This window comes from Bombina bombina, chromosome 1, assembly GCF_027579735.1.
Source record: "Bombina bombina isolate aBomBom1 chromosome 1, aBomBom1.pri, whole genome shotgun sequence".
NCBI lineage: Eukaryota > Metazoa > Chordata > Amphibia > Anura > Bombinatoridae > Bombina > Bombina bombina.
Window position 1 is genome coordinate 1,512,937,546 of NC_069499.1, and position 26,117 is coordinate 1,512,963,662.

Sequence of the window (26,117 nt, forward strand, 5' to 3'; positions counted from 1 at the left end):
ACTTTTATACCAAAAACTGCTTCTGATGAAGCAAATACATCAAAATGGTAGAATTTAGTAAATGTATGCAAAGAAGACCAAGTTGCTGCTTTGCAAATCTGATCAACTGAAGCTTCATTCTTAAAAGCCCACAAAGTGGAGACTGATCTACTAGAATGAGCTGTAATTCTCTGAGGCAGGGCCTGACCCGACTCCAAATAAGCTTGATGAATCAAAAGCTTTAACCAAGAAGCCAAGGAAATAGCAGAGGACTTCTGACCTTTCCTAGGACCAGAAAATATAACAAATAGACTAGAAGTCTTCCTGAAATGTTTAGTAGCCTCAACATAATATTTCAAAGCTCTTACCACATCCAAAGAATGTAAGGATCTTTCCATAGAATTCTTAGGATTAGGACACAAGGAAGGGACAACAATTTCTCTACTAATGTTGTTAGAATTCACAACCTTAGGTAAAAATTTAAATGAAGTCCGCAAAACCGCCTTATCCTGATGAAAAATCAGAAAAGGAGATTCACAAGAAAGAGCAGATAGCTCAGAAACTCTTCTAGCAGAAGAGATGGCCAAAAGGAACAACGCTTTCCAAGAAAGTAGTTTAATGTCCAAAGAATGCATAGGCTCAAATGGAGGAGCCTGTAACGCCTTCAAAACCAAATTAAGATTCCAAGGAGGAGAAATTGATTTAATGACGGGCTTAATACGAACAAAAGCCAGTACAAAACAGTGAATATCAGGAAGTTTAGCAATCTTTCTATGAAATAAAACAGAAAGAGCAGAGATTTGTCCCTTCAAGGAGCTTGCAGACAAACCCTTATCCAAACCATCCTGAAGAAACTGTAGAGTTCTAGAAATTCTAAAAGAATGCCAAGACAATTTATGAAAAGAACACCAGGAAATGTAGGTCTTCCAAACTCGATAACAAATCTTCTTAGAAACAGATTTACGAGCTTGTAACATAGTATTAATTACTGAGTCAGAGAAACCTCTATGACTTAGCACTAAGCGTTCAATTTCCATACCTTCAAATTTAATGATTTGAGATCCTGATGGAAAAACGGACCATGAAACAGAAGGTCCGACCTTAACGGAAGTGGCCAAGGTTGGCAAATGGACATCCGAACAAGATCCGCATACCAAAACCTGTGAGGCCATGATGGAGCCACCAGCAACACAAACGATTGTTCCATGATGATTTTTGATATCACTCTTGAAAGAAGAACTAGAGGTGGAAAAATGTAAGCAGGATGATAACACCAAGAAAGTGTCAGCGCATCCACTGCTTCTGCCTGAACATCCCTGGACCTGGACAGGTATCTGGGAAGTTTATTGTTTAGATGAGAGGCCATGAGATCTATCTCTGGAAGACCCCACATCTGAACAATCTGAGAAAACACATCTGGATGGAGAGACCACTCCCCTGGATGTAAAGTTTGACGGCTGAGATAATCCGCCTCCCAATTGTCTACACCTGGGATATGCACCGCAGAGATTAGACAGGAGCTGGATTCCGCCCAAGCAAGTATCTGAGATACTTCTTTCATTGCATGGGGACTGCGAGTCCCACCCTGATGATTGGCATATGCCACAGATGTGATATTGTCTGTCTGAAAGCAAATGAACAGTTCTCTCTTCAACGGAGGCCACAACTGAAGAGCTCTGAGAATTGCACTGAGTTCTAAAATATTGATTGGTAATCTCGCCTCTTGAGATTTCCAAACCACTTGTGCTGTCAGAGATCCCCAAACAGCTCCCCAACCTGAAAGACTTGCGTCTGTAGTGATCACATTCCAGGTTGGCCGAACAAAGTAAGCCTCTTGAACTAAATGCTGGTGATTTAACCACCACGTCAGAGAGTGTCGAATATTGGGATTTAAGGATATTAACTGTGATATATTTGTATAATCCCTGCACCATTGATTCAGCATACAAAGCTGGAGAGGTCTCATGTGAAAACGAGCAAAAGGAATCGCGTCCGATGCTGCAGTCATAAGACCTAAAACTTCCATGCACATAGCCACTGAAGGGAATGACTGAGACTGAAGGTGCCGACAGGCTGCAACCAATTTCAAACGTCTCTTGTCTGTTAGAGACAGAGTCGTGGACACTGAATCTATCTGGAAGCCTAAAAAGGTGACCCTTGTCTGAGGAATCAAGAAACTTTTTGGTAAATTGATCCTCCAACCATGTTTCAGAAAAAACAACACTAGTTGATTCGTGTGAGATTCTGCAGAACGTAAAGACTGAGCTAGTACCAAGATATCGTCCAAATAAGGAAACACCGCAATACCCTGCTCTCTGATTACAGAGAGTAGGGCACCTAGAACCTTTGAAAAGATTCTTGGAGCTGTTGCTAGGCCAAATGGAAGAGCAACAAATTGGTAATGCTTGTCTAGAAAAGAGAATCTCAGGAACTGATAATGTTCTGGATGAATCGGAATATGAAGGTAAGCATCCTGCAAGTCTATTGTAGACATATAATGGCAGAATAGTCCTTATAGTCACCATCTTGAAAGTTGGTACTCTTACATAGCGATTCAAAATTTCCAGATCCAGAACTGGTCTGAATGAATTTTCCTTCTTTGGGACAATGAATAGATTTGAGAAAAACCCCAGACCCTGTTCCTGAAAAAGAACCGGCATGACTACCCCTGAAGACTCCAGGTCTGAAATACACTTCAGGAAAGCCTGAGCTTTTACTGGATTTGCTGGGATACGTGAGAGAAAAAATCTTCTCACAGGAGGTCTTACTCTGAATCCTATTCAATACCCTTGAGAGACAATGCTCTGAATCCATTGAATTTGGACAGAATTTATCCAAAAATCCTTGAAAAACCTTAATCTGCCCCTACCAGCTGAGCTGGAATGAGGGCCGCACCTTCATGCGGACTTAGGGGCTGACTTTGGTTTCTTAAATGGCTTGGATTTATTCCAATTTGAGGAAGGCTTCCAATTGGAAACAGATTCCTTGGGGGAAGGATTTGATTTTTGTTCCTTATTTTTTTTTTTTATTGAGGTTATTATAACATAACAAAAGAACAGAAAAAAGGCACATCATGTCAATACAGTTACATGAAATAAACATATACATTCTGATCTAGTACAAAAAAAAAGACTTGCTTGTTTTGAAAGTTAACCTCTTTTTATCTGAATACACATGATCGAAAATAAAAGAAATAACAATCAAAGACACATTCTTGTTGCCTCCATAAACACAGCAAAAGTAAGAAATTTATAACTTTAATCTTTTTCAGACTGATATATGTAGACATATGCATATCTTAAAATCTATAACGATAGATACACTTAGAGAAAAAAAGAAGAAAAAAAAAAGAGAAGAAAGAGAGAAAACAGGCGTCTCAGAAGGTGGTGGGGTGGGGCAGGGAAAAAAACAAAAACCCAGAGCTTGGAGTTATGTAATATTTCTGAACCTTAAATAAAATCTAGCCACTTATTAGCAAAGCTAAGTTGTTGATTGGATCCGTTATTAGCACTGTCCAGTTGTTCTATTATAAATTGTGAATGTAATAAATATGTTAGGTTGTTAAATGTTGGTGGTCTATTAGACTTCCAATTTTTCAAGATAAGGTATCTGGCACCCAGGATTACTGTATTAGACAACATTGTGGACATAATCACTCGGATCTACTAAAAAAAAATATATGCTGTAATTGGAATACTAGTTGTGAAGTTAGTGTCCTATTCAGCCAAAATTGTACCCGCCGCCAAAACTGTTGGATTTTCGGGCAGCTCCAAAACATGTGGACCAGGTCGGCTGCATAAGAACTACATCGTGGACACAAATTTAAGCGGTTACCAAACCAACTATTTAGGCTTGAAGGAGGTATATGTACACGGTTTAAGATTTTAAAATGCGATTCGCGCCATGCCGCCGAAAGGGTGGCCAGCTCAGCCGCTAATATACTATGTTTCACCTTATCAATATCCAGTGCTTGGATACCATAAGACCATTTAACACAAATACTCAAAAAATTACCTTCACCCGCTACCGCTAACACCATCCTATACCAGTAGCTACTAAAATGTTTTCCTAACTTATAAAGGGCAAGGCCCATTCTTATACCAGGGTGTATCCACTCTCTAGTATGGTTTTTAGTGACTTCATTATACCAATGCCGAACTTGTAAATACGTATAGAAGTCAACATTTGCAAGCTGATAATTATTTTTAAGATATGCATAAGTGTGTGCAGAGATAGTATCAGGATCTCTAAAATGGATTAAGTGAGAGAGGCCCTGCACGACCCATTATTAAATAGATTAAAGCAAGGATTTCTGGTGATGGGCACCACATCCGAGATCACAGGATTATCATTCATGCTTGTCCGAATAGACTGCCAGGCCTTAATAACATTCACTATTGTGCTTCTATTTTTAATCTTACTTGGTAATGCTTTAATGGGGCAGTGCAATAAAGCAATTAGTGAAAAAGGATAGACTAGCTTTTGTTCAACTTCGAGAAAGGCAACATGGGACCCTCCGGTAAGCCAATCCATGGCTACCTTGGCCAGACATATTTTATTATATAAAGAGAATATGGGGAGAGCTAGGCCTCCAAATTGTCTAAGTTGTGCCAACCTATCTAGCGAAATACGTTTCCTACCTGTGCCCCATATAAATGTCCTAACTCGCCTATCCAAGAAATTAAGATCCTTTTTTGTTAACATAAAAGGAATGTTTTGCATAGAATATAACAATTTCGGTAGAATAGTCATCTTAATTAAGTTAATTTTCTCCGTAAGCGATAGGGGTAAGTTCGCCCAGTTTCTTAGATCTGCTTCTATTTTATTTATTAGTGGGAGATAATTAAGAGTGTACCAATCCAGTGGGTTTCTGCTGATTTTAATACCTAAGTAAGTTATGTAGTGGTCTGCGACATTAAAGGGGGGCACATAGTCCAGATGTGAAGATGAATTTAGCCAGAGTAGGTCGGACTTGGTGATATTAATTTTATAGCCCGAAAATGACTCAAACTTATCTATAATCTCTAAAATACAAGGTATCTCGCATTGTAGGTGGTTAAGAAAAAGAAGTATGTCGTCCGCGTACAATAATAGTTTAAGGTGGTAATCTCCTAAGCAAATCCCTTTAAGATATATTTTTAACATTATCGCAAGTGGCTCAATTGCCAAGTTAAACAAGAGTGGCGAGCTCGGGCAGCCTTGCCGAGTACCAATCCTAATAAAGAAAGAGTCTTTAAGAGAGCCGTTCACCAATAGCGCAGACGACGCATTAGTGTATAAAGCCCGGATACAGTTGGGAAAGTGCCCTCTAAAACCAAACTAATTCATTGCATGAAATAAGTGATCCCAAGTAATGGAATCAAACGCCTTTCGGGCGTCAAGCGATAATATGGCTGGATCATTCTGGTCCTGATTCTTATTAGATTGCAGAAAGTCTAACAACAAAAAGATTTTCCTAATACTAGCCGCAGAGTTCCGCTGAGCCATAAAACCGACCTGGTCCACATGAATCAGAGATCCTAGGATGGGTTTTAGTCTATGCGCCAAAATTGACATGAATATTTTGTAGTCTGAGTTTAGTAGTGATATTGGGCGGTATGAATCTACTAATTCCGGGTCTTTACCCTTTTTTAAGATCAAAATAATTTTAGATGCTGCAAAGTAAGTTGAAGGTACCTTACCGTTACATAAATAGTCATTAAACAAATTCACTAAAGGTAAATTTATCTCCTCTCTAAGAATTTTATATAGTTCGACCGGGAGTAGATCTGGGCCAGCAGCTTTACCCAGTCTAAGTTTATCAATAGCTTGTAATACTTCTGTACTTGTAATAGGTTGATTAAGATTTTCAGCCTCGAGTAGAGGCAGTGTTGGAAGCCGAACTTTCCCCCAAAACGTCTATTTTGCAAGTCAACCTGGGGGACATCATACAAAAATTTGTGGAACCCTGTTTTTATGGCAGCTGCATCGGTTACTCTTATCCCCTCTAACCTTATGGCATTTATACTTTTGCGTGCCTGATACATATTCACACAAATTTGCTAACAATTTACCCACCTTACTACCAAATCTGTAGGACTTAGTCCTATAACGAAGTTCCTGAGTGGCAGCTTTCTGTGAAGATATAATTTCCCATTCGTGTTTTGCTTTAATGTATTTCTGCCAGTTATTATGATTGGGTGTCATTATGTACATGTTATAAGTGTTTCTAAGATAGTTAGATGACTCAGTTTCCCTTTGACGTCTTTTTGTTCTAAGCTTGCATGTATATTTTTAACTTCTCCCCTAATCACTGCTTTAGCGGACTCCCAAAAAATCTTTGGCTTGTTACTGTAAGAATTGTTCTGTAGCGCGTATTCGTACCAAATATCATGGATATGTATTTTTAAATTCCATGTTATTAGCTAAGTAACGAGGAAAAGAGTAGCCTCTAGCTGGTTCAAAATTGGTATTACCCAGCCCAATTTCTAGAAAAATAGGGGCATGATCTGAGATGGTAAAGTCTCCTATCTGTACTTTATCACTATTCCCCAATACTCTATCTGAACATAAAAAAAAAATCAATGCGGGAAACGATCTATATTGTTTAGATTCGCACGTAAATGTGCATATGTTAGGGTATTTGTGCCGCCAGACATCCCTAATTTTAAGCGCACTACAGAAAGTTTTATGGATTCTTACTACTTTGTGTGGGATTCTAGGAGGGGTAAACTTGTTGGTCTGAAGTCTATCCATATTGTTAAAGACCAAGTTAAAGTCACCTGCCACTATCAAATTAGAATCCATATAATTAAACAATTTAACCTTCAGATTAACCCAGAAAGCCTCATCAATGTTGTTTGGGCCATACACGTTACAGATGGTATAAATGAGGGGGCCCAATTTGATTTTCATAATAATATAGCATTCACCAGGGTCAAGCTCTTTAGAAATTATTTGATAATCCAAACTTTTCCTAACTAATATAGCCACCCCTTGTTTACGCGAGGCGCATGGAGTAAAAATAGCCTCCTGTACCCAGTTAGCTTTCAGTTTTTTGTGTTCTTGTTCAGACAGATGTGTTTCCTGCAGGAGAATTAAGTCAGTCTTACCTTTATTAAGGTGGGCTAATATTCTTTTTCGTTTAATAGGGTTGGTAATACAGCCCACGTTCCATGACATAACCTTCAATTTGGACATTTTATTTTAAGGTATAGTGTGTACATATGAACAGAAACGGAAAAGAAGAAAAAAAAATAAAAAAAATAAGAGGAGCTCCCGGCCCCAAATTCCCCCTGCCCCCACCCCATCCAAGCAGCGATAAGATATAAAATCAATACTTCCCAATAGCACATTTCAACTTTGCAGCAGCTACAACAAGTATAACTATACTTGAAATAAACCTTGGGTTCAGCCATAACAGCAGACTACTAAAAGCCATGATACACATACCATGGATCATACAAAACACAATAACTGCCTGCCATGTTTAACAAATGGCCCTCGTTATACTTATCTAGGAAGGTCTTGGCCTCTTGAGGTGAGTTTAACATAGTTATTTCATTGTCGATAATGAGTTTGATTTTAGCGGGATAGATTAATCTAGCGGTAAAGCCTAGTTTAATAAGTGTGGTGCAAAATGGTGCCATTGCCTTCCGTTTATTTGCTGTCTACAAAGAATAATCCTGGAACAATACAATTCTATTCTGATCTATTTCCAGATTTTGTATCTTTCTCTAAGCCCTTAAAATATTGGTTTTATCCTGGAAATTCAAATATTTCACCATGACAGGGCGCTTTTGAATTGTATTATCAGTTGACTGCCTAATAGTGCCCATCCGGTGAGCTCTTTCCACCTGTATGCTCTGGGTTTGTTGGTTAATCCCCAGAAGTTGTGGAAGTGTTGTAGCTGCAAAAAATTTAAGATCTTGATATGTAACACTCTCTGGTAGACCAATAATTTTTAAATAATTTCTGCGAGATCTATCCTCTAAGTCCTCAATTTTTTCGTTAAGTTTGTTTATTTTTGTACTATTCTGTACACTAAGTTGCTCCAATTTATACGAAGAGTCCTCAATGTCCGATATTCTAGTTTCGGCTTCTGACAGCCTAGCAGTGAAGTTTTTTATTTCTGCGGACAGTGTAATAATCTCCGTCTTAATTAGATCAAATTGTGGTAGTAATAAATAAGCTACTTGTTTTGATATTTCCTCAATGTCTGCTTTGTTTATATTTAAGCTATTTATCTCTGGCCTAAGGTCCGAATTGGGTTCCAAGCTGTTCCTAGGTCTCCTATCTTTCATTTTCGCTGGCATTGCGTGAGATTTAGGTGACAGAAATGTATCCATAAATTAAGGTTCCAAACATGTGTTAAGATTGTGAAAAAAAAGGGGGGAAAAAAAAAGTGCACTTGTAAGATTACTTAAGGTATACACCCGAAGGTGGTGAGGATGTGTCAAGTGCAGTTGGCCAATATTGGGGAAAACCCCAAGTGTCAGTGTAGTGACCAGCAAAAAAATCAGAAGGGACCACTCATATAGCAGATTTAACTACCAACAACACTAAGTATGTGGATTAGAAGTGTAGCCGTATAAACCATTGAATAGAAAAAATATGTTAATACTGAAACTCAAGTAGCCAAGCTGCCCTATAATACTGCGAGCTGAGAGTACTACAAAAGGTTCCCCTATCTTAACTTTTATCTTCAAAAACCTGGGCTGTAACAAAACGGCCTGGGAACATATTTGATCTCTCTTAACCACCTGCAAAGAACTATAGCAGTTCCAACAATAGTTGTACCTCGGTTATTTACAAACAGATTTGCCTGAAAAATTTTGACACTTTATCCTAGGTGTATTCACAAAATGACTATCGTTATCAAGAGGCATTACAAATGTACAAAACAGGTCCCATATACCTAGCTTAGAGCAATCTCTTTACACAGATCAGCCCTAAAAATATAGTCAATACATCTGTTTCTTAGATCTAACACCTCTTATATTAACATAGAAATAGAATACAGGTATAAGTAAAACAATTATTGTAGAAAGCCCCTTAAAACCAAGATTGGGCCTAGAGCATGTATATTTTAACAGTGCTATTTACTGTTAGTAAGTACCTTATACCATCCTAACAACTCTACCAAGGACTAAATTAGACTTTTAGAAATGCATATTTCACCACATCATATAATACCTGTAAAAATAAAAAAAAAAAAAAGCAACAGACAGGCTGTATATTTCGGTCTCTTCAATAAAATAATTAAAGCTAGACAAACTTGTCCATCTCCCCACAAAACATATTTGTGATACAACTATGCCACTTATGGTACGCAATGAAAATTTTGTAAATACTGAGACCAGATTCCTTTAGATGGTGGGGACACCTATATAAAATTCTGATTATAACCGTAACATGTATGATGTCCAATTAACGAGAAGGAGTATAGACTGTGCTAGTCATTACATAGGCCCGTATAGAGTTTAAGCAGTTCACCGGTAATGGTATCCAGAAACCTCCCTCCTCATAAGCCAGTAGCCCTTGCTGCTTCCTTGCACATATCCCAGTAGATTCACTCGTAACAGAGCTACAACATCCAGCTTAGACCCACAGTATAGAACTTCCAGATGCAAATTAACGTGGAACATCGCCAAGATCCAGCGTAATCAAAGCCACAGTCTTTAGACAATTATCACAGCAATGATACCAAAAGCTATCCCACCATAGCACCAATGCCCCATATTAGGATAGGTCAAGCTACATAGTATATAAAGCAGGGCAAATTTAGGGTAAATTGAATGTTATTTTAGGTGGTATTTTACTTTAATAAATTCAAACCGGCCTCCTCTCCTCTTCTTACCTTCACCCAGTAGTTCTACCGGGATTTATACAATGCAGTATTCAGATCATGCTTATTTGGTCCAGCCAGTTGGTAACTTCAAATATACCGCCAGCAACCCCCAACCAGGTGGGAGAGACTTGCACTGTCTGGTGCAGCAGCGTGTCCATAAACTGCTCTCAGACTGGGACTTCCCCGGTAACACCCCATCTCTCACACGGGGGATCCGTCCTGGGCCGTACAGTCTGGCCTATTTCCTGCTACTTCTGTACAATGTGGATTAGTCTGCCACTACTCCTGTAGTGCTGGACCAGGGTGACCGCAGCGACTCGGTCTTCAGCTAATGGAGAGCTTCTCAAACGCCAGCGGCGGGTTATAGCCGCCACTCTCAAGATCCGGGCTGGTGTGTAGCTTCACAGCCTATGGATAGTGGCTTGTCCGCACGATGCCAGGTGTGATGGCGGCGGGGATACACACAGCGAGATTCTCACAGCCAGATTTTTGTTCCTTATTTTGACGAAAGGAACGAAAACGGTTAGAGCCTTAGATTTACCCTTGGGTTTTTTATCCTGAGGCAGAAAAACCCCCTTTCCTCCAGTAACAGTTGAAATAATAGAATCCAACTGAGAGCCAAATAAATTATTACCTTGGAAAGAAAGAGATAATAATTTATACTTAGATGTCATATTAGCATTCCAGGATTTAAGCCACAAAGCTCTTCTAGCTAAAATAGCTAAAGACATGGATCTAACATCAATTTTGATAATTTCAAAAATGGCATCACAAATAAAATTATTAGCATGTTGCAGTAAACGAATAATGCTAGATATGTCAGAATTCAATTCTTGTTGCGCTAAATTCTCCAACCAAAAAGTTGATGCAGCTGCAACATCAGCCAAAGGAATTGCAGGCCTGAGAAGATGACCTGAATATAAATAGGCTTTCCTATCCTATCTAAAGGATCTTTAAAAGAAGTACTGTCTTCCATAGGAATAGTGGTACGTTTAGCAAGAGTAGAAATAGCCCCATCAACTTTGGGTATCTTTTCTCAAAACTTTATAGAAATTGCTGGTAAAGGATACAATTGTTTAAACCTTGAAGAAGGAATAAAATTAGTACCTGGCTTATTACATTCCTTAGAAATCATATCAGAAATAGCATCAGGAATAGGAAAAACCTCTGGAGTAACCACAGGAGGTTTAAAAACAGCATTTAAATGCTTACTAGTCTTAATGTCAAGAGGACTAGCTTCCCCAATATCCAAAGTAATTAACACTTATTTTAACAAAGAACAAATATACTCTATTTTAAACAAATAAGTAGATTTGTCAGTGTCAATATCTGAGGAAGGATCTTCTGAATCAGATAGATCCTCATCAGAGGAGGATAAATCATTATGTTGCCGGACATTTGAAATTCCATCAATTGTATGAGAAGTTTTAAAAGACCTTTTACGTTTATTAGAAGGCGGAAATGCAGACAAAGCCTTCTGAATAGAATCAGTAACAAATTCTTTAAAATTCATAGGTATATCATGTACATTAGAAGTTGAAGGAACTGCAACTAGCAATGCACTATTACTGATGGATACATTCTCTGCATGTAAAAGTTTATCTTAACAACTATTACAAATCACATTCGGAGATATAATTTCCACAATCTTACAACAAATGTACTTAGCTTTGGTAGAACCGATGTCAGGCAGCAACGTTCCAACAGATACTTCTGAGGCAGGATCAGATTGATACATCTTGCAAAATGTAAAAGAAAAAACAACATATAAAGCAAAATTTTAAATTTCCTTAAGTGACAGTTTCAGGAATGGGAAAAAAATGCAAACAGCATAGCCATCTGACATTGAGAAAGGCAAGAGGCAAACAGCAATGGGGTATAAAACTACTGGAAAATTTAGCGCCAAGTATGACGCACAATGTGAGAGAAATTTTTTTGCCGTCAACAACATCCGGAAATGACACACTTGCGTTACTAACGACGCAACCATGTGTAAGACTTCTGCGTCAACAACGAAGCCGGAAATGACGAACTTGCGTCAACGGACGTACTTTTCGCGCCAAAAAATTCTCACTCCAAGAATGACGCACTAAAGTCTAGCATTTGGCTCACCCGCGGGCCTAATGCTGCCCGCAATTTGGAAAAGTTGAAAGTAATCAATTTGAAAAAAGACTAAACCCCAGGTAAGAAAAAAATATTTCTTAATATGTTTCATTTCCCAAATATGAAACTGACAGTCTGCACAAGGAAATACAGGGAGTGCAGAATTATTAGGCAAATTAGTATTTTGACCACATCATCCTCTTTATGCATGTTGTCTTACTCCAAGCTGTATAGGCTTGAAAGCCTACTACCAATTAAGCATATTAGGTGATGTGCATCTCTGTAATGAGAAGGGGTGTGGTCTAATGACATCAACACCCTATATCAGGTGTGCATAATTATTAGGCAACTTCCTTTCCTTTGGCAAAATGGGTCAAAAGAAGGACTTGACAGGCTCAGAAAAGTCAAAAATAGTGAGATATCTTGCAGAGGGATGCAGCACTCTTAAAATTGCAAAGCTTCTGAAGCGTGATCATCGAACAATCAAGCATTTCATTCAAAATAGTCAACAGGGTCGCAAGAAGCGTGTGGAAAAACCAAGGCGCAAAATAACTGCCCATGAACTGAGAAAAGTCAAGCGTGCAGCTGCCAACATGCTACTTGCCACCAGTTTGGCCATATTTCAGAGCTGCAACATCACTGGAGTGCCCAAAAGCACAAGGTGTGCAATACTCAGAGACATGGCCAAGGTAAGAAAGGCTGAAAGACGACCACCACTGAACAAGACACACAAGCTGAAACGTCAAGACTGGGCCAAGAAATATCTCAAGACTGATTTTTCTAAGGTTTTATGGACTGATGAAATGAGAGTGAGTCTTGATGGGCCAGATGGATGGGCCCGTGGCTGGATTGGTAAAGGGCAGAGAGCTCCAGTCCGACTCAGACGCCAGCAAGGTGGAGGTGGAGTACTGGTTTGGGCTGGTATCATCAAAGATGAGCTTGTGGGGCCTTTTCGGGTTGAGGATGGAGTCAAGCTCAACTCCCAGTCCTACTGCCAGTTTCTGGAAGACACCTTCTTCAAGCAGTGGTACAGGAAGAAGTCTGCATCCTTCAAGAAAAACATGATTTTCATGCAGGACAATGCTCCATCACACACGTCCAAGTACTCCACAGCATGGCTGGCAAGAAAGGGTATAAAAGAAGAAAATCTAATGACATGGCCTCCTTGTTCACCTGATCTGAACCCCATTGAGAACCTGTGGTCCATCATCAAATGTGAGATTTACAAGGAGGGAAAACAGTACACCTCTCTGAACAGTGTCTGGGAGGCTGTGGTTGCTGCTGCACGCAATGTTGATGGTGAACAGATCAAAACACTGACAGAATCCATGGATGGCAGGCTTTTGAGTGTCCTTGCAAAGAAAGGTGACTATATTGGTCACTGATTTGTTTTTGTTTTGTTTTTGAATGTCAGAAATGTATATTTGTGAATGTTGAGATGTTATATTGGTTTCACTGGTAAAAATAAATAATTGAAATGGGTATATATTTGTTTTTTGTTAAGTTGCCTAATAATTAAGCACAGTAATAGTCACCTGCACACACAGATATCCCCCTAAAATAGCTAAAACTAAAAACAAACTAAAAACTACTTCCAAAAATATTCAGCTTTGATATTAATGAGTTTTTTGGGTTCATTGAGAACATGGTTGTTGTTCAATAATAAAATTAATCCTCAAAAATACAACTTGCCTAATAATTCTGCACTCCCTGTACATGAACCTGACTCATGACAAATATAAGTACAATACATATATTTAGAACTTTATATAAATGCATAAAGTGCCAGACCATAGCAGGGGTGTCTTAAGTAATAAAAAAACATACTTACCAAAAAGACACCCATCCACATATAGCAGATAGCCAAACCAGTACTGAAACAGTTATCAGTAGAGGTAATGGTATATGAGAGTATATCGTCGATCTGAAAAGGGAGGTAGGAGATGAATCTCTATGACCGATAACAGAGAACCTAAGAAATAGACCCCCGTTAGGTAAATCATTGCATTCAATAGGTGATACTCCTTTCACATCCCTCTGACATTCGCTGTACTCTGAGAGGAATCGGGCATCAAAATGCTGAGAAGCTCATGTCAACGTAGAAATCTTAGCACAGACTTGCTTCACCAGTTCACAAGTTTGTAAAACTGAATTGTGGGTGTGGTGAGGGGCGTATTTATAGGCATTTTGAGGTTTGGGAAACTTTGCCCCTCCTGGTAGGATTGTATATCCCACTACGTCACTAGCTCATGGACTCTTGCCAATTACATGAAAGAAATACTTATGCAAGGGCTGTTTTAAGGGCTGTTTAAAGAAATGGTTTGTATAAGAACCCTGACATATGTATTTTTCATATGTGTCCCTTTTTAAAGCGGCAATATGGTCACCTTACATAATTGATACATAACGTGGAAACTGCTTATATTGTTTTATTTTTCTATTTTTTACGTATAAGGTGGTAATGTTTATATTGCTTCTAGATTTTATATTTATAAGAAAAGTTAGGATTTAGATGACCGGTCATATGTAAGTTAGTATCACCATTTTATTATATTTTATTTATTGCATATAAGTGTATAGTATAATTTATGAGATTTTTACTTAATAAATAATAGATTTTTTCTAAACATATCATTTTATTATTGTAGACACACCTATTTTTAACCATATCCCCCAGCTGTTAGGGCACGTATACAAATCTATCTTTTGTGTAAGTCTAAAAACAAGCAATACTAAACTTTTAATATGTTGGTGTTGGGGAAGGTGCTTTATAAACATCCATAAGCAGTCTATAAATGCTCTAACTTTTAAATTATCTTAATTTATGTATATATCTACCAACAGTAAGAATGATATTCAACTACACACTAACTAGCAAAACGTCTCCGAGATTATTTACACTGTAAAGCATTGTATACATAAAGTCCATTACTTGCTATGATTTAACGTCATTTTCTTATTAATATTTAGATCCTGTTAGATATTTAAAAAATACTGCATGAGATTCTGGCTTAAAAAGAGTCATTGTCTCCAAAGTGTCTACTGTATAATTCCAAATATCTGTTTCTAGGAAGAAGTTCAAAGAAGGAAGAAAATCCATCACACCAGTCAGGGTTTTGTCAACTCAGAAGCTGAACAGTAAATATGGTCACTAGCATAAAGCAGGAGTTGGAATATTTACAGCCCTTGATTTATAGACTTACAGAAGGGTATGAGTGTGCAGCTGACACTTCTTGCAAGGCATTTAAATTTTCATAAGGTTGGAAACTGGCTGACAAATTGGAATCATTTTAGTTTCCATCCAAGAACCCCACAGTGGGAGATTTTAGGGTGTTTTGAATCCAAATGGATATATTAACTAATTCAGGCCCAATCTGCCTGTTTTATTTTTTATTTAGATAAACTATAATAATAATCCTTATGGATTTTCTGACATGTTAGCACAACTTCTATTTACCTTTAAAGGGACAGTATACCAATGTTCCTATAACTGCATGTAACAGACACTACTATAAAGAATAATATGCACAGATACTGATCTAAAAATCCAGTATAAAACCTTTTAAAAACATACGGCTAGAATACAAGTTTTGCGTTATGAGTAAAAAAAGCAGCGTTAAGACTCATAACGCTGCTTTTTCACTACCACTGCTATTACGAGTCTTGTAGGTACAGCTGTCCCACACACTTTTTCGGCCGTACCACAAATTAACTTAAGCAATTTTCATAAAGTCTTTTTTCAATGGGACTTCCATTTACAAGTTTGTTTTTTTTGGGTCAAAAAGTGAGCGGTACAGCCTATCCCGCAAGATTCGTAACGCATTCTAAAGTCAGTAGTTATGAGTTTTACACTACAAAGCTGTAGCATAAAACTCATAACTAAAGTGCTAAAAAGTACACTAACACCCATAAACTACCTATTAATCCCTAAACCGAGGCCCTCCTGCATCGCAAACACTAAAATAAAATTATTAACTCCTAATCTGCCGCTCCCGACATCGCCACCACTATAATAAACATATTAACCCCTAAACCGCTGCACTCCCGCCTCGCAAACACTATTTAAATATTATAAACCGCTAATCTGCCACCCCTAAAATCCCCGCCACCTACCTACATTTATTAACCCCTAATCTGCCGCCCCCAACGTCGGCACCACTATATTAAATTTATTAATCCCTAAACCTAAGTCTAACCCTAACACCCCATAACTTAAATATAATTAAAATAAATCTAACTAAAAATTCATATCATTACCTAAATTATTGCTATTTAAAACTAAATACTTACCTATAAAATAAACCCTAAGCTAGCTACAATATAACTAATAGTTACATTGTATCTAGCTTAGGGTTTATTTTTATTTTACAGGCAAGTTTGTATTTATTTTAACTAGGTAGAATAGTTACTAAATAGTTATTAACTATTTACTAACTACCTAGCTAAAATAAATACAAATTTACCTGTAAAATAAAACCTAACCTTAGTTACACTAACACCTAACCTTACAGTACAATTAAATAAATTACCTAAATTAAATACAATTAACAAAATTAAATACAAATACCTAAATTACAAAAAACACAAAACACTAAATTACACAAAATAAAAACAAATTTCAAGATATTTAAACTACCGTAATTAACCTAATCTAATAGCCCTATCAAAATAAAAAAAATTAAAAAAAAAATCCCCTAGCCTAAACTAAACTACCAATAGCCCTTAAAAGGGCCTTTTGCGGGGCATTGCTCCAAATAAATCAGCTCTTTTCCCTGTAAAAAAAATACAAACAACCCCCCACAGCCAATAGAATGCAAGCTCAATCCTATTGGCTGATTGGATCAGCCAATAGGATTGAAGTTCATTCCTATTGGCTGATTGCATCAGCCAATAGGATTTTTCCGACCTTATTTCCGAATGGGAATCTAAGGGACGCCATCTTGGATGACATCACTTAAAGGAACCTTCGTTCATCGGGAGTCGTTGGAGGAAGAGGATGCTCCGCGCCGGATGTCTTGAAGATGGACCTGCTCCGCACCGGATGGATGAAGATAGAAGATGCCGTCTGGGTGAAGACTTCTGCCCGTCTGGAGGACCACTTCTCCCAGCTTGGATGAAGACTTCTCCCAGCTTCATTGAGGACTTCTCCCGACTTCTTTGAGGACTTCTCCTGGCTTGATTGAAAATGAATGTCGGCTCTTCAAAACTGTAAGTGGATCTTCGGGGGATAGTGTTAGGTTTTTTTTAAGGGTTTATTGGGTGGGTTTTAGTTTTAGATTAGTGTTTGGGCAGCAATAGAGCTAAATGCCCTTTTAAGGGCAATGCCCATCCAAATGCCCTTTTCAGGGCAATGGGGAGCTTAGGTTTTTTTAGTTAGGGTTTTACTGTATTTTTTTTACAGGTAAAAGAGCTGATTTATTTGGGGCAATGCCCTGCAAAAGGCCCTTTTAAGGGCTATTGGTAGTTTAGTTTAGGCTAGGGTTTTTTTTTATTTTGGGGGGGCTTTTTTATTTGAAAAGGGCTATTAGATTAGGTGTAATTAGTTTAAAGATCTTGTAATATTTTTTTATTTTGTGTAATTTAGTGTTTGTTTGTTTTTGTAATTTAGGTATGTGTATTTAGGTTAGGTGTTAGTGTAAATAAGGTTCGATTTTATTTTACAGGTAAATTTGTATTTATGTTAGCTAGGTAGTTAGTAAATAGTTAATAACTATTTAGTAACTATTCTACCTAGTTAAAATAAATACAAACTTGCCTGTAAAATAAAAATAAACCCTAAACTAGATACAATGTAACTATTGGAATTATTTAGTTAATGATAGGAATTTTTAGCTAGATTTATTTTAGTTATATTTAATTTAGGGGGTGTTAGGGTTAGTTTTAGACTTAGGTTTAGGGGTTAATAAGTTTAGTATAGCGGCAGCGGCGTTGGGGGCCGCAGATTAGGGGTTAATAAATGTAGTTATATTTAAGTTAAGGGGTGTTAGGGTTAGTTTTAGACTTAGGTTTAGGGGTTAATAACTTTAGTATAGTGGCGGCGATGTTAGGGGAGGCAGATTAGGGGTTAAAAATATTTAAATAGTGTTTGAGATGCAGGAGTGCAGCGGTTTAGGGGTTAATATGTTTATTATAATGGCGGCGATGTCCGGAGCGGAAGATTAGGGGTTAATAAGTATAATGTAGGTGTCGGCGATGTCGGGGGCGGCAGATTAGGGATTAATAAGTGTAAGGTTAGGGGTGTTTAGACTTGGGGTTTATGTTAGGGTGTTAGGTGTAAACATAAATTTAGTTTCCCCATAGGAATCAATGGGGCTGCGTTACGGAGCTTAATGCTGCTTTTTTGCAGTTGTTAGGCTTTTTTTTAGCCGGCTCTCCCCATTGATGTCTATGGGGAAATTGTGCACGAGTACGTACAACCAGCTCATCACTGACTTAAGCAGGGCTGGTATTGGAGTGCGGTATGGAGCTCAATTTTGCTCTACACTCACTTCTTGTCTTTTAACGCCGGGTTTATGAAAACCTGTAATACCAGCGCTGTAGGTAAGTGAGCGGTGACAATAATGTGCAAGTTAGTCCCCAGTGACGTGCTGTCATAGGAGGCAGGTGAGGCATGCCTCACCTGTCCTATGTGTGTATTACACCTTTTAAATTCAGTTTTATTAATAAAATAAAAATCTTGAAGTTTTATGAAAAAAAAAAAATGTACCCCATTTTACCCCCCTAGCCCCCTCAACCCCCAAATGCCAACTCCACCATCAAGAACATATTATTAGAAATAGTTGAGCCGAGCGATTCATTGCGATCCATATTGCGCAATGAAGGAGAGGCTGTGAATGTGAGCCGTTCAGCTCCCCTCCATTGCACAACATGGATGGCTTTGTAAAGGCCAGAGACAGTGCCACCCAGTGGCGCTTAAGGCTCCATTGTGACCCATACCGCTCCCTATTGAGGCTGCTTCTAAGGAGCCTCAGAAGCCCTAAGCCAATCGGCGGTCCAGTGTGAGACTCACGTGACTGAGTCTCTCAGTCTCTACGTCACACAGGAAGAGAGCGCTCTTCTAAATTAGCCTTTGCTAGACTCGTCGTCACCAAAGTGCCGGTAGGAGCACGCAGCTGCCAGCTGGAGTGGAGTGTGATGAGCATTGAGCAAGGGAGGAGTGGTGTCACAATTGCCCACTGTCCACTTGTCCAGTCAGTGTCCTGCAACTGTAAGTACACTTACACTAGTACAGACTGATTGAGTACTAGACTAGTAGTGTAGTAGAGTGAGCCGTGAGGAGGTCAGGAGGAGAGACTGTCACTGGACTCGAGGAAATAGATTAGATTATTAGATAGATAGAGTGTGAGTGACTCGGACTGTGAGTGAGGAGAGACTAGAGACCCTTCAGAGTCGTCACCTGCCGACCGTATTTTTGTATTGTTGCAGGGCAGGCGCAGCAGCAGACAGAGAGCTGCCGCCTGATTATACTAGACACTCCAGTCACAATTCCTAATGGTACATGCGATATGAGATTGGCGGTATAATTAATTATATGAGTTGTTCTGCCATGATGATTGCCATCTTATATTCAGTTTCCTTTCCTGTTGCCAGCTAAAGAACATGTAAAAACAGTTTCCCGACCCGCAGTAAACTCAATGATTATTCCCTGTAGCTGATGTTAGATCACTGAACAAATTGCGTGCCCATTAATTGCCCATTTCAGTTCTCAGAGGAATTTGTTCAGTCTCACATTAGCTACAGGGAATAATCCTTGAGTTTAGTGCGAGAAACTGTTTTCATCTTACATTATAGCACTGCGTCAGTCACAACTGACTAACAGTAACAGTGGAGCCATTGATCTTGAAGCCCAGGCAGCTTTAGGCTTTGTGTGCTGTAGTAGTTACAGATCAATGTGTTGCACTCTCAGTCTTTCTCAATATATACTCTTTTTATTTTAAGTGCAAGGAAGGACTTCAGGTTATAAGCATTTCTTCCACTGGGAACAATAATAAAAAGGTGTATGGCAGCTGGTGACCTCTTACAGTTATATTAATTCTTGTTACTGTTACTTTACACTCTAGTCTTCATATTATAGTAAATTATCCTTAATGCATATCAGCTGCTGCTGCAGATTAGTTATCACACAAATATGGTCACTTCTCTTATTTTATACAAACCTTAAGATTAACATTTAGTGCATTTATAATATAGACTGACTGAATGCTGCCTCTTGATATATTTTTTTAAACTCTTCAGCTCATGTGCATTTTTGTTTATGAAAATGTTACTGAATCTTTAATCCCTTCTAAGCAGTAACTGTGGTTTATACCTATGCCTAGTAGCCAATTAGTGAAGATCACTTTCAGCATGCTGGCATAAGCAAGGGAATGCTGCAGGCTTGAATTATATTGCTTTTTTCAACCACTTACTGTCCTATAGTACTACCCTGGGCAGTAATACGTATTCCCCCTCTGTGTGTGACAGTACTACCCTGGGCAGTAATACGTATTCCCCCTCTGTGTGTGACAGTACTACCCTGGGCAGTAATACGTATTCCCCCTCTGTGTGTGACAGTACTACCCTGGGCAGTAATACGTATTCCCCCTCTGTGTGTGACAGTACTACCCTGGGCAGTAATACGTATTCCCCCTCTGTGTGTGACAGTACTACCCTGGGCAGTAATACGTATTCCCCCTCTGTGTGTGACAGTACTACCCTGGGCAGTAATACGTATTCCCCCTCTGTGTGTGACAGTACTACCCTGGGCAGTAATACGTATTCCCCCTCTGTGTGTGACAGTACTACCCTGGGCAGTAATACGTATTCCCCCTCTGTGTGTGACAGTACTACCCTGGGCAGTAATACGTATTCCCCCTCTGTGTGTGACAGTACTACCCTGGGCAGTAATAAGTATTCCCCCTTTGGGTGTCACATTACTACCCTGTGCAGTAATAAGTATTACCCCTTTGTATGTAACAGTACTACCCTGGGGCCTTAGCCTAGCCTAATAGCCTTAAATTTTAAAAGGCTTTTAAATTTTAAGGCTATTAGGCTAGGCTAAGGCAGCAGTCACAAAAAATGTAAAGAACAGAATTCTAATCAGTGAGCTGAATTTAATATGGGGTGGTGCAACTGCAATGTTCCAGAAACCCTCAAAAAAAAAAACTTTTTGTAGAAAGGCAGCAGTCACAGTGACACTTAAATTTATCTACTACTTGATAAATTTATATTAATTTCATAAGGTCAGTGACTGACCTTATGAAATTAATATCAACTTATCAAGTAGTATATTTCATCCAAAAACTAGTCTTCCTTATGAAATTAATATACATTTTCAAGTAGTAGATTCCATCTAAAAACCAGTCTTCCTTTCATTGAAACACATTGCTAATGCTGTGCTAGTTCTAAGCAAAACAGAAGTGTCACTGTGACTGCTGCCTTTCTACAAAAAGTGTTTTTGTTTTTTTGAGGGTTTCTGGAATATTGCACCACCCCATATTAAATTCAGCTCACTGATTAGAATTCTGTTCTTTACATTTTTTTTAGTAGTAAGGGGATGAACATTATTTCAACAATCTATAGCATATCAGGGACAAGACACTGGCAGATAGTGACTGCTACTGTGACAGTACCGCGCCCCTCATAACGCAAAACTCATAATCTAGCCGTTACTCCCAGTTTAGCACTTTTTAAAAGGTTAACTGGAACACCCAGTAAGCAGACACTCCCCCCCTCCCTCTGCATATGAAAAGACCCATTACACAAATAGGAGCAAGCTGCTGAAGATCCAATCAGTGGAGTTTAGAGGCTCTCAGACAACAGTCTGCTGATTGGATCTTCAACAGTTTTTAACCCTAGAGTAAAGACCTTAACTCTCTCTCTCTCTGATGAATTGCTATAATGGCATGAAACATGTTGGACGTTTGATATGTGCTGTTAGTGGTTCAGCTGGCTGGGATATAGTTACTTCCCTGACTTTTTGTAAAGTCGTTTCATTGTATACCAATAATAGTTATTTTTTATCTTTAATGTGCCATTGGCAGCTGGATTCTTTCACCTTGGTGATTTTTGCTTGCTATTTAACTGATTAGCGATTTGTCTGAGGGCTGCAACTGCATCCAACTGATTTAAATGCTCCCTGGAAACATTTGCTGCACGCCAAACTGAGGAGAACCTGGCCCCCTATGCATCTACATCTTGGCACCTGGCTTATAACACTAAGGAGCCATTCCTGACGATAGACACAGGAAAAGGTAAAGCCTGCTTATGAAGGAGGACCTGGTGAGTGAGCGTTGTTATTCATATATGCATCTTGCTACCACAACTTGATATTACGTATGTCACATATTAAGGCAATGATATACAATCACAGTAGTGACATTATTAAAAGACTATCTCAGAACATATAGCAAGAGGAGTACCTTGACACACATATACTATACGGATCACTATTTATCCAGTACCTGTCAGCTATCTCTAAGTGAGACTTTGTCTATTACAAAATAACCTGATGCACAAAGTGTAACCCTTTGGCTTTCAAATTACATGGATTTTAAGCCTAACAGGGACAACACATCAGACTTTTGAGAACAAAAGCAGACTGAATGAATATGAAGGGAGCACGTTAAGGGATGGGCTCCCTGAACAAAGAAAGTATGATAAAGGGGGATGGTGAGCATGGAATCCTCTGAAGACAAAAGAGGAGGGTCCCATGAGTCACAGATAGGGGAAGTGTTTTTTTCTAGTTACAGGGTGTTGTAAAAGGGGAGGGGTTGAGGAAGGCATAAAGGGCAGGTGAGACAGGAAGCAGGTATCACTAACCTTTTTTCTTTGTTTCAGAGCAGATTGGTTTGTTTGGCTGCAAATATGACCTCCAGGAACAGGAAAATCCCTAAGAAGTTTCTCAATGATGATGAGACTATCTAGAGGACAATGGCTTTGGCATCGCAGTGGAAGCTGAAAAAATATGAGAAAAAGTAGCAAAGATTACCATCTCAACAGGGAGTATCCTGTTTAACACAGCAAAGTGTAAAATAATGCATCTAGGAAAGAAAAATCCAATTGTTAATTACAGACTCAATGACACTTTACTGACTGTTACAGATGAGGAACAGGACTTGGGAATTATTATTTCAGATGATTTAAAACTTAGTAAACAATGTAGTAATGCAGCGAGTAAGGCTAGCAGAATGCTTGGATGTATTGGTAGAGGTATTTGCAGCAGAAATAGTAAGGTTCTTATGCCACTTTATAGATCATTAGTTAGGCCTCATCTTGAGTATTGTGTGCAGTTCTGGAGGCCATATCTTCAGAAGGATATTAACAAACTTGAATCTGTGCAAAGGAGGGCTACCAAAATGGTACATGGTCTAAAAAATAAAACTTACCAGGATAGGCTCAATGACCTAAATATGTATAGCTTGGAGGAGAGAAGGGAAAGAGGTGATATGATAGCAACTTTCAAATACGTTAAAGGGCTTAGTAAAACTGAGGCTGTGGGTATTTTACATAAAATGGAAAATTCAAGAACAAGGGGTCATGAGCTCAAGCTAAACGGTAGTAGATTCAGGAGTAATTTGAGGAAGCACTTCTTTACAGAAAGAGTGATTGATTTATGGAATAAACTTCCTCAAGAGGTAGTAGCGACAAACACTGTGGGGGACTTTAAAAATGCATGGGACAAGCATAAGGCTATCCTACAAACTAGATAAGTTTATACTGTTAGGTAATATCGGGCAGACTTGCTGGGTCTATGGCTCTTATCTGCCGTCAATTTCTATGTTTCTATCCTTAATTGGTCCTTCTGTGTCTCCTACTGTTTTTTTCCTCTGGGTATGTAGCTGCTAAACTAAACCAATGGCAAGTACTAAAGGACTAGGGAGAAACCCCCCTCCCCTGGGTTTTCCTGAAGGGCCTGATGTGAAGGTAGAGTATATGTCCAATGGGTCTGGGGATTTTGAGAGTTCATCTGCAATTTTTAACTCCCCCATGAATCAGAGTGTGCTGTGTGGCCAGGGAAATAGGCCATCTTCACCTGCAGTTGGTGCTGACTGTTAGACTTCCCCCTTTCATCATTCCCATACTGATAATGTCCTCCATATAAGGCCTAATGGTGCAGGCAGTAAGCCCCCCCCCCCTCTCACCATTCCCATAATGATAATGTGCCCCATAATAGAACTAATAGACAAAATGAATATGGCCGTGACCCTAAAAATATGGCATCCCAGTATCATGTCTCCCGCTACCGCCAGCCTCCCAAGTCACTATCCCGCCCTCCATCCTGTGATTCAGGTTCAGGCCGTTCCCCCTCCCTTTCCCTATCGTGTTCCCCTCATGTGCGTTCTCTATCCTGGATTGCAGGCCCCAAGATGGCGATTGGGCATGACCAGCCCCACCAGCTTCCTCTTTTTGATGTTTCCCCTCGGGATAATGTCATCCAACAGCGCCAGTGATCACATGGAAGTGAGCGTGATGACAATTTGTCAGAAATGTGCTCACTTGACCGTGCAAAGTCTGATGACATCAGCGCAAGGTGCCACGCTGGCCAGAGGGAGGGTAGGGTGAATGAGGAACACAGGGTACCAACAAGCAGTGGTTTTGTAGCAGCATCAGCAAGCAGTATTGCCCCCCTATTAGCAGGGGTTCTCTCTACTTTGGGGCAATGGGTTTCAGGTGGGCACGTTTTTGATGATAATAGGAGACAGGAGGGATTTGATCAGGCAGGATAGATAGCAGCAGGCATAATAACGTTAGCAAGGGGCATGTGGATAGGACTAGGTATAACAATAGTAATGTGTCAGATACATTTCAGACTGGGCACCAGGATGCTAGAAGGGGTTAAAAGGTTGAGGACTGATGATAGGAATATGAGTGACAATAGCATTATATTTGATGTTAATTGGAATGCTTATAGGAGGATAGAAGAGGTGGATGAGGCCAGAAATATGGAGCAGCTGGGGGCAGTAAATTCTGATGGTAGCTGCATAGCTGGGGAACAGAGAGGCAATATCCACCTTGGGGTTTCAAAACAGGGTGCTGTGAAGGTTAACAGAGGCAGAGGCAATATATTGGACAATGATACTAGTGACAAAATTAATGATATGGAATATTTACAGGCACATAGATCCCATCCTTCGATCCCAAGGCAAGGAGGAGCAGCTGTGGCAGAGTTGTACAGCAGCAGCAGTCAGAATGAAGTAATGGACACAGAGAAACATGGCGTGTCGGTGGTGGAGCAGGACAAGACAGACAGTAATAAGGAATTGGAAAGGCAAAGCAAGGGAAAGCAAGGTAAGAAATATGTCTGCAGGAGGGGCTTGCCATCTGATAGTTCATCAGATTTTGATTCTGAGGATGATAAGGTTAAAGGGGAGGGAAATAGACATATGTTAAAAATAATGAAGAAGATTTATGCAAAACAGGGAGGGGAGAGATTAAGGAGTTTAAAGGAGAAAGATATAGAACAATTTGATCAGGAATATGCTGCATATGACGAAGTCTCAGCAACAAGATTGCTGCCACTATCCATGCATTTAAAAGCAAAAATAGTGGAAAAGCTGAGATAGGTAAATATATAGATATTTTTTGAAATAACAAGGGAAGCAGTGGCATGGAAGTCTAGGGGAGATGAGGGAAAAAATCATAAGCTGAAGCAAACTTTTCCAGAATGGGTGAAAGGTATGCTAATTTATGTTTTTGTGGCAAATTCAGAAATGGTTAAGGGTATGTTAAGGTATATTCACCTTATAGCATAGTGCTACACTACATATGGGGGGTATTCATGGAAAGATTATGATGTGGAGTTTAGAAGAGGTAATTTACAGCTGGGGAGAGGGGCAGAAAGGATTTTGCGGTAAAGTTAAGGATCTGTGGTCAAGGGAGGTAAAAAATGCTGAGCCATAACAATTTAGACCTATGGTTCAGCCACAGGTTTTTGGGAAAGGAGGTAGAGGTGAGGCCAAGGTTTGATGGGCGTACAATGATAAAAGGTATGATAGAATTCCTGTAAATATAGGCACGTATATAGATATTGTAGTAATAATCACCCTGGAGTGGATTGTAAAAGGGGCAATGGGAATAGACCCAGGTATTACTTTTGAGGGCAAGGTAATACCAGCAGTGGAGTTCGATTGGGGGTTGGCCAAAACACCCCTGAAAGTAGATAGGTTGTTAAATGAGTTGCAGGCGTATGAGAATATAGAGGGTAGGATTTTTCTTGAGCATGGTT